This window comes from Pogona vitticeps, chromosome 5, assembly GCF_051106095.1.
Source record: "Pogona vitticeps strain Pit_001003342236 chromosome 5, PviZW2.1, whole genome shotgun sequence".
NCBI classification, from domain to species: Eukaryota; Metazoa; Chordata; class Lepidosauria; order Squamata; family Agamidae; genus Pogona; species Pogona vitticeps.
Window position 1 is genome coordinate 124318202 of NC_135787.1, and position 9221 is coordinate 124327422.

The window sequence follows — 9221 nt, forward strand, 5'->3', positions numbered from 1 at the left end:
ATTTTGTGATTGGTCACTCGGAGGTAAAGGTGGGCTTCCTTTGCAAGTCTAGTTGCTCAGTCAACCCATTTTGAGGCATCCCATCAGTTTGTTATGACAAGCCCTGTATCTGATATACAGTGGTGCCTCGCATAGCGAGGTTAATCCGTTCCGGATTAACCTTCGCTATGGCGAAACATCGCTGAGCGGGACGGGAAAGCCCATTGGAACGCATTAAACATCGTTTAATGCGTTCCAAATGGGCAAAAACTCACCGTTCAGCGATGCATCCCGGTCCGGCAGCCATTTTTGCACCCTCGGTAAGCGAGGGCAGGGCGCGAAAACGCTGCGCATGGCCATTTTGGGGCTTCCGGCGGCCATTTTGAAACTGCCGAACAGCTGATCCGCGGCTTCGTTTTGCGAAGATCGGTAAGCGAAACGCTTACCAATCTTCGCAAAGCGATTTTCGGCCATAGGGGCCATCGATAAGCGATCGCAGTAGCGATCCAAAAAAACGGATCGCTATGCGATTTCGTCGTTATACGGTGCGCCCATTAAGCGAGGCACCACTGTAGTTCAGTCCTAACTGAGTAGTTGTGTCTAGGTTTGCCTACAGCTCACCTACACCCATGTCTCAACCTGGTATCCATGCCCCTGGATCCACCCCAATGCTCAGAATTGCCATCCACACAAGAGTTCTGACAAAAAAAAAATAAACTGGACAGGAAATTCTATTTATGAACCTAAGTACAGGTACAAACTTTGCACATGAACAAACCCACATAATGTGACAGAGGGAGGGCTGGAGGAAAAAGTAAATACTGAGTTGGCGGGTCAGAGTGATGCCTGCATCATTCTTGTCTGCTTGCCCTGGGTCTGGTTCCCTCAACACTGCTGATCAATAAGCGGGCAGGAGGGATACTGAGGACACTTTAGGAAGTCCTCATTTCCATCCATGTGGAGGCCACCATGCTGCCTGGCCTACCTTGCCATCCCAGGCCCATTGTTCCAGGTACAACCCCAGGAGTACCAGATGAGTCTGAACCATGCAGTTTTTGAAAGAGGCATGTCCAGAGGGAAATATATTGATGCTTGTGTACTTCTTCCTTTACATGGCTCCTGCAGCAGTTCTGAAGAAGGCAATCCATGATGCAGTGTATTTCTCTCATTATTTGGCAAGCTTTTTGTCAACAGAGGAAGAAGTGTGCTATGATTTTCTTCTTCAATAGCCTTCATGATGATCATGATGATAGTGGTTTTAATCCTTCCCTTTGTCATAAGGTGGCTAAGAAGTCATTAAAAAACATAGTTAAAAAACACAAATTACAAATAAAGTAGGACCCACGTATCTGCAGGGGATTGGTTCCAAGCCCCCTGGCAGATGCTGAAAAACACAGATTATAGCATGATTTATGGTCCCCTCCAGTGGCTAATTCTAGTAATTTCACCTTTAGAAATGTATATTTCTAGGTTTTTTTCTTTTAATATTTTTAATATTTTCAGATCATGGATAGGTGAATCAGTGGTTCTGACCCTGTGGATAAGGTACTACTGCATCTAAAAATCATGAAGGGTACACCTCTAAAATTGCAACTATTCAGAACTATTAAGGAGTCTGCTAAAAATACAATGGAAGAGGTATAAATGAGCAGCCGCCAAACAACCAACTAAGCATTGGCTTATTCTCTGAAATAACTTTGTTTTCAAATAGCATTTGAAAGACAAATGTGTTCGGGTGAGCCAGATCTCCAGTGAAAGGCAGGTGTGATCAGACTTTCCAGTGTGATCAGACATGACCCTTTCTCATTGTCTGATCACTCCCCAGTTTCATAACAAATGTGACAATCGCTGAGAAAGTGCTGACAACACTGTGCACACAATAAGCATAACCTGTACCATATGTTCTGTCTTAGTTGTTCCCATCAACACCTAAGCAGTAGTTATTTGCACCAGTGTCAGCCTCAAGACTATAAACAAGGGAAGCCCCAGATACCGGAAGTCCCAGATACAGAAAGATAAAAGTCAGGAAATTATAACAGTAAAGACTTCTGCGGCCAGATTATCCTGGTCCAAGAATGACCATAGCTGACAGACCAATCTTAATGTGGTTTAATCCCCAGCACAATGCTTAATACGTTGTCCTTCTTGTTCCTTTTGTTGATAGGGGGTTTTCTCACACCCTGTAAATTCCAACCCTTTCTGTGACAACATACCCCATAGAAATTCAGTGTAGCCCCATTGTTTGGTGACCTCCTGGCATCTGCACCTTGAGAAGGTCACTCTAGAGAATGGCAGGGCCGGTTCAGCAAACAGATGCTGTTGGAAGCTTCAGGGAAGCATCCTTTCCAGGAAATGCCTGATCTTGTCTTTGATGTGTGGAATTATGCAGCAGAAACAAGGGAGCTACATAAGAAAAAAATAAAGGGAAAATAAATAAAGATCCTATAAATACAGTATACAAATCCTTCCTGATACGAAAATCTTGTAAATTTTTGCTGAAGAGCTAGCCATCATCAATGAGTCTATTGGCATTCTATTGCTTAATGTGAATGGATGAAAAATGGTTTGTTTTTTAAACAATTATATTTCTACAATGAACAGTCAATGGTTGTAAAGAGAGGTGGCTTTCTCAATGTTCTCCACTGAAGGCTGCTCTTTCTGCATGTGTTTCATAATGTGGAAACAGCAGTAGTGTTTTCAGGAAAACACCGACTCTGCCCTGCAATCACAAGATGTGGGTCACACGGCACATGCTCACCTGATCCTAATGGATGATCACTGATTCGCTTGTAGCTGAGGAATGCGAATAAAGTGCTAAAGATGCTGCCAACAGATTAATGGGAAAATGCTCCCTTGACCATAAATTTGGCAGCCGTTGCCTCTGTGCATGTGAAAAAGAAGTGCAGCTATGGTAAGGAGCTGTTTCATGATACTTACAGGAGTTCTTGTAGTTTTCCATTCTGTTTTCATTTTTGCTGAAGTAGACTGGCCCACCCTCACACCATGAAACAAGTTCCTATTCCTATTCTCTTTATTATCCCCATGGCATTTCTTCAAAGGCATATACAGATGGCTACTTCAGGGTTTATGGTTCCAGTAGCCTGAGTATGTATTTAAGGGGAGCTTCCCTCCGTCCAGACCCATAGTATTTACCAGAAGCTATGCATCATGAGCAGAGACTATATCGTGAAACTGCTATCTTTAATTCAAAACAAACAAGGAAGAAGAGGAAGCTGGTGACTACGTCTTCCCACACCCATTCTGGTAAGGCACCAAAAGGTATCGTATGGGGAAATATCATAAATTAATACTGCCAGCACTGAAGATGGAGCTGTTTTGAGGCAGAAACCACAAGGTGCAAGCTTTTATTTAAAGTTGTAGAGGATCTTTAGTAAGCAGAACTTTATCAAAAGTCTTGGCCATGGGGACTGGGCTGATGCAGGCAATACAGTGCTATATTAAATGTCACATGAAATGACCATTTTCTTAAACCAGGGCCTCAATAGCACTAAAACAGAAGTGGGCAAATTCCTGAGATCCAGGGAGGCTGCACACAGCCATCCCCAAACCTTGGAGGGCTCAACCTCCATCAACACACATACTCCTCAAAGTTTTTCCTACTAAAATGGATGTGTTGCTGAAAAAGTCTCCTTGCTCCTCTAGATGACGAAAACATTGTAATAAAAAAAAAAACCCACACCTTTAGGAATGTTTGAGTCCTCAGACGTCCTGGGGCCGTGTGTCCCAAAATTATACCCATGCCTCAAAAGGACCTTAATAGACTTCTTGAGCAAAAAGAAGTTTTTTTCAAGGCAGTTTTAAGACATGTTTGTGAGAGTGGGGGTGGGTGGGTTCCAGGGGTGTATTTGGCTCCTGCAGGGCCATATGTCGCCCACAAAACCTCCTGCAATAAAGCATCCTAGCATGAAAGTCTATTAAGGTTACTTTTGTGCTTTCTGGGAGATCCAGACCTAAAAGGCCTTCTCTGAACTTCTCACTGGCTGGAAACAAAGCAGTTATTGTCACATACAGTTCTTGCAATATGGAGATATCTGCAAATGGCTGAAAGTTTCAGAGTGCTTGTGGTTTCAATGTGTAGGAGGGTAAGGATCATGGGCGTTGGGGTGGGGTGGGAGATTTCAATGAGTGAGCTAGCAAGATTACAGAGCCAAGTAATATACTCCCCAGTATTAATGTAAAACATGCTCAGTTTGATCAAGTGGGAGTATTGACTTCTACCTAGTGATTTGCAGTTAATTACAGGTGCCAAAGTGCTGCTTAACACAAAGTGAAATACAACATTTCAATTTCCCAATGCCATGTAACCTTCATTTGTATTTTGCTATAGTTTCTTCCTCCCTTGTCCTCTTCTGTCACCAGAGAGGATTATTCTGTTCCTGAGAAATTAGATAGTGAAATCTTGTACCCAGTTAAACAAAAGCAATTAAAAAGTAACATCAACATATAAAAATTCTTTGGCCATCATTGCAGCCTTTCTCAGGGATGTTGCTGGTGGTATTTACAAAATATTCTCAGCAAGTACAGTATGTCTGTGCTAAAGCAAATGGAGCATAGAGTGGCTAGGACACCAGTCACATGAGCCCTGCCCTTGTTCCAACTCCTGCTGGGCCAGCAGAAGGTATCACCTAAATGAAAATGTGATACAAAATGAGGCCTCCACAGCAAGCAGTAATAACACTCACTTGTTTTCCAGCAGGAATGTCGAAGTGCACAGTAGTTCAGTGGCTCTCACATGAAGATACGTATGGTTTTTGAAAAACCGCCAGCCCAGAAGGGAGCGGTTTCATGCTGGCTTACGATAAAGGTGCTTTATTGAGCTCTAAGTGCTCTAAAGGAACAAATGGCTTGAAACTCAGGAAGCCTAAATGATACTTGGAACACTTAAAGAGAGAAAGGAATATTACTAATGCAGCAGCCAGCAAGCTATTATTTTGCACACATTTCTACAACAAATGATTTAAAGTGTGAGTGTGTGTACGTGTGGGGAGAAGGGAAGTTAGAGGCCTGCTAAAATTTTAGCAGTATTTCTGATGCTCAGAAAGGCAACCCGATCTTTAATTTGGGATTCTCGGTTGCTGTTGTTCACCCAGTTGAAAGAAAACACACACATTTATCTTAGTATTTATTGCAGATAAATTGTGGGAATGCTTGGATGGGGAAAAATCATGGTGGTTTTTTTTTTTACTACCTCAGACTTTTACCAGAGGTCCTCATTCCCACATGATTGCATGCTAGCATGTGGTCACATGCACACAGCGAATCTACAGATATGGAGATCTTTTGTGAAGGCATGAGATACACCATTGATTATTTGCTGTACAGTGGTGCCTCGCTTGACGACATTAATTCGTTCCAGCAAAATCGCTGTAGAGCGAAAACGTCATCAAACAAAATAAAAAAAACCATTGAAACACATTGAAAACAGTTCAATGCATTCCAATGGGCTGAATACCTGCTCATCCAGTGAAGATCCTCCTTACGGCAGCCATTTTCTGGTGCCTGTTAAGCGAAAAATCAGTCCTAAAAACAGCAGGGGGCATTTTCTTCAGCCGGCGGCCATTTTGAAACCCGACGATCAGCTGTTTGCTGATCATCGTAAAGCGAAAATCGGTTCCCGAAGCAGGGCACCAATCATCGTGAAACAACAAAAATAAACCATTTAAAACATTGTTTTGCGATCGCAAAAACTTCAACATTAAGCGGATTTGTTATAGAGCGAGGTAACTGTCCAGCGGGGCACGACTGTACTTCAACAAAGTGGGGAAATTAACCCAAGAACACTGGCACTCAAATGCATCTGCATGGTTACCTATAAAGGGAAAAGGAAGAAGAGGAATTAAGGCCAACAGGAGTGGGCAGTGCTAGGAAGGATGAACATAAATGGGCTATGAATTAATAACTGTAATAACCTAGGATGGGGAAGAATTTTGTTGAGTTCTACTGTCTTTGGGTTGCATTTGTTTTTTGTGCCTCCTGATATTTCTTGCAAGAAGCAAGACACTTTGCTTTAAGGAATTTGTATATTTGTGAGGCTTACATGATGTTCTAGAGGAAAGAAAACATCAAACTAGACAGGATATAATGCACACATTTTTAAAACACTGATAACTAAAATGGCTATAACTGGGAAGGGGGAACATATGCCATTATGCTTTAGTCATTAAAGAGAAACGTGTAAGCTAGATAAAATGTGCAGATATATGGCTGTGTTAAGTAAAATGTGTACATCAGTGTAGTTAGGAAAAATGCACTGAAATGTGTTTAAATGACATTTTGTGAAAACAAAAAACCAAACAAACCTGTAACACCAAGTCATGCAACCTGACATGAAGTAAATACGGGAAGCAAATGCCAATGGTCTTCTGAGAAACACAATGAAATCAAGGCTAAAGGTTTTCATATTCCCAGTGATAGGAAATCTGTCCAAACTGCTGGACCTTGTCTTCCAAGAGGACCACCAACTTGCACTTAGAGCATTTGTATCCAGGCACCTCATTTGGCAAGAAAACAAACATGTCACAGGTGTTACAAGTGCAACAGATCCTGTGCTCTCCATCTTGACTGATTGATCAGTGAATTAAAAAGAGAGGAATCTGATCCTCCCCTTAAAACTTCCCTGCTCCCCCGGTGTATGCCCTCCTATTTGTCTTTCCTATTTACCAAGTTAGAGTCTAAAAAACAAAATCAAAACCCAAACAACAAATGCAGAAAAAGCCACCGAGTCTGAGCGTATAACACATTCTGTCCATCTGAAGGTGCGAACAGAGCTTGTGCGTATCCAAGGTGTTTAATGCATAAGCTTTCCTCCAAAAGTACAGAACCCACATCATCTTGAATTCATAGAGGTCTGGGGACAGGAACAAAACAGGCATGACCTCACTTTCTTCTTCAGATATGCTTTGTTGATATTGCTGTCATTCAGACAGGACCAAAATGTTAGCAATCTGTTTTCTTTTCAGGAGCTGCTGGAGCATGTGTTGCTATACTGTGTGAAGATCCATTGAACTCCACATAGCATCCTCTTCAACTGTGTGCCTTCATTGGTCTTGGGAGTATCCTGGACTGATTTCATTCCTCCAAGACACCCACTAGAACTCTTCCTGGAACAAAGGAGAACTTCCTACAACAGCTTTTTGGGTTGGAAGGAATCTTCTTCCACATAAAATAATGGGCTCTTAGTGCCAACTTTGGTTGGGACCACACATATGATGAATGAATTTGCATTTTTGTTACTGATCACATGACACAATGCAAATCAGTCTAGCCCCTTTTGCTCCTGATGCTTTTTTTCAGGCTGGAACAATTCAAATAAACTTTTCCCCATGTGATCAGTTGTTTCATTCTCCAAGACAAAGGGAGGCATGGCTGTGGGTGGTATTCTGGTGATTTACTAAGCTGAGCAAGATGTTTTGGGCAGTAGGAACGCCCAAATCTGTGATCTTTCTCCCTTGTCACCCCAAATCATTTTAATTAAAAAACAAACTACCAAGTTTAGTGCTAGGTCACTTCTGCATGAACAAAAAAAGAGATAAAATGGTATGAAAAAAGTACAACTCCAACAAACTCTAGGAACTAATTTTTTTTTCACAGTGTGTGTGTGTGCATTTGTATGTAATGGAGAACTTCAGAAAATGGATCCCTTTCACTAGTGCCATGCAATGCTTTAAGCAGCCCACCAGTTTTACAAAGAACCATAAAAGGAGAGCCAGGGATTGACAGATGGTGGGATCAAAAGAAGGGGAGCTGTGGGTTGTGGTGTACCTTGAGTCCCATTGGCTTGAGGGGCCAGGGTGGACACTTGGACCAAAACAATCTGCAGTCTCTTGTGTGATCAGCTAATCTGAACAGAAGCATGAAAATACTGTAGACTGAATCAGGGTGCAGCAAACTGAATTGTACAGTGTAATCACAACCTTAGTTTCTGTATCTTTGGTTATTTGGTGCTGACTTATGGCTTGCACCTTCCTTTTACTTCCTCGCAAGGAGATGAAGGCAGTGAAACAGATAGGTAAAAGAGGAGAATGTAAGCCTGAAGGTGAGGAGTGAAGAGGTCAGACCACACATTAAGGCAAGTGTGTAGTTCCTCCTCTTATATCACTTTCAGTGCTATGTGCTGTGCAGACAAAGCTATGCTACCTTCCAACTGGCCAATTAAAAAATGAATGAAAACTGACTTGTTAAATGCAAATTGATAGAAACTCATGTTAGACTAAGCAGACTGGCTTTTCCCCCTTAAGAGTGCACTGCTTCTAGATACGGAATTAGTGTCTCATCGATGTGAGGCCCAAAAAGACAGAAACAGTGTGGCAAGGGAGAGACAGAGTGGAAAGCAGAAGAGACAGACAGGAATATAGTGACACAGAGATAGAGATAGGCGGCAGTCAGAAAGAAAAAACAATCTGTGGTTCACTGACTAAATAGCTGGGTGGGTTGGACTTTACTAGACAAAACATTGGCTACGAGGCTCTAGTCTGAGAGGAGACAAATATGATAGAACAGTAAAACCATTTTATAAAACTGTAGTTGTGATTTTCTAAGCAGACATTATTTTACAGAACATCAAGGGTATTGGCACAACAATTGTCAGCAATACAATATCCTTGTTTGTTGTTGTTAGGTACATTGCGTTTCTGGAGACACTATAAACCAAACCATTTTTTAAAAATAATAATAATAATAGTGTGCTCGTTATAAGACATCCTTGTTTGAGAAAGTTCCCCATGTGAACTGCCTGAACTCATGCATGTTAGTCCATTGCATCTATCTTAGCAAAGAAACTAGGAGCCATGTTTAGCTTCACAGTGTTCTTGTTTTAATTGAAAACATTCTTCTGTGTACTTTATCCTTTTTGTCTTCTGAGGGGAAAGGTACAAAGAGAAAGATATGGCCTGACTTGTTACTGATCCCAAGGTGCAAGGGCACTTTGGAAAGTGCTGCCTTAACTATATAACATACCTGTGGAATTGTGGTAACATCATGACTACAGAAAAACTACATGACTTTAACACTGACAATGAAGATATTGAAATAGAGGTTTTATATAACTTGGTCCAGTCATCCATCCTAATGGAAACTGCAGCCAGGAAATCTGAAGAAGACTAAGATTCAAAAAGGTATTAGGAAAAAAAGTATTAGAAAACATCATCTAATGTAAAGATGTGTCACTAGAGGCCAAGGTCTCTTATATTTCTGATCACCATGTACGGGTGTGAAAGCCGGAC

General features: G+C 41.7%; 1 long non-coding RNA gene across 1 annotated transcript; it reads left to right on the forward strand.

Moving 5' to 3' along the window:
* Nucleotides 1-817: 817 nt before the first annotated feature.
* On the forward strand, nt 818-7661 carry LOC144589554 (uncharacterized). The gene is made up of 2 exons (XR_013545724.1): nt 818-3243; nt 6960-7661. It is a non-coding gene; the product is annotated as an uncharacterized LOC144589554 (long non-coding RNA).
* Nucleotides 7662-9221: the final 1560 nt, after the last annotated feature.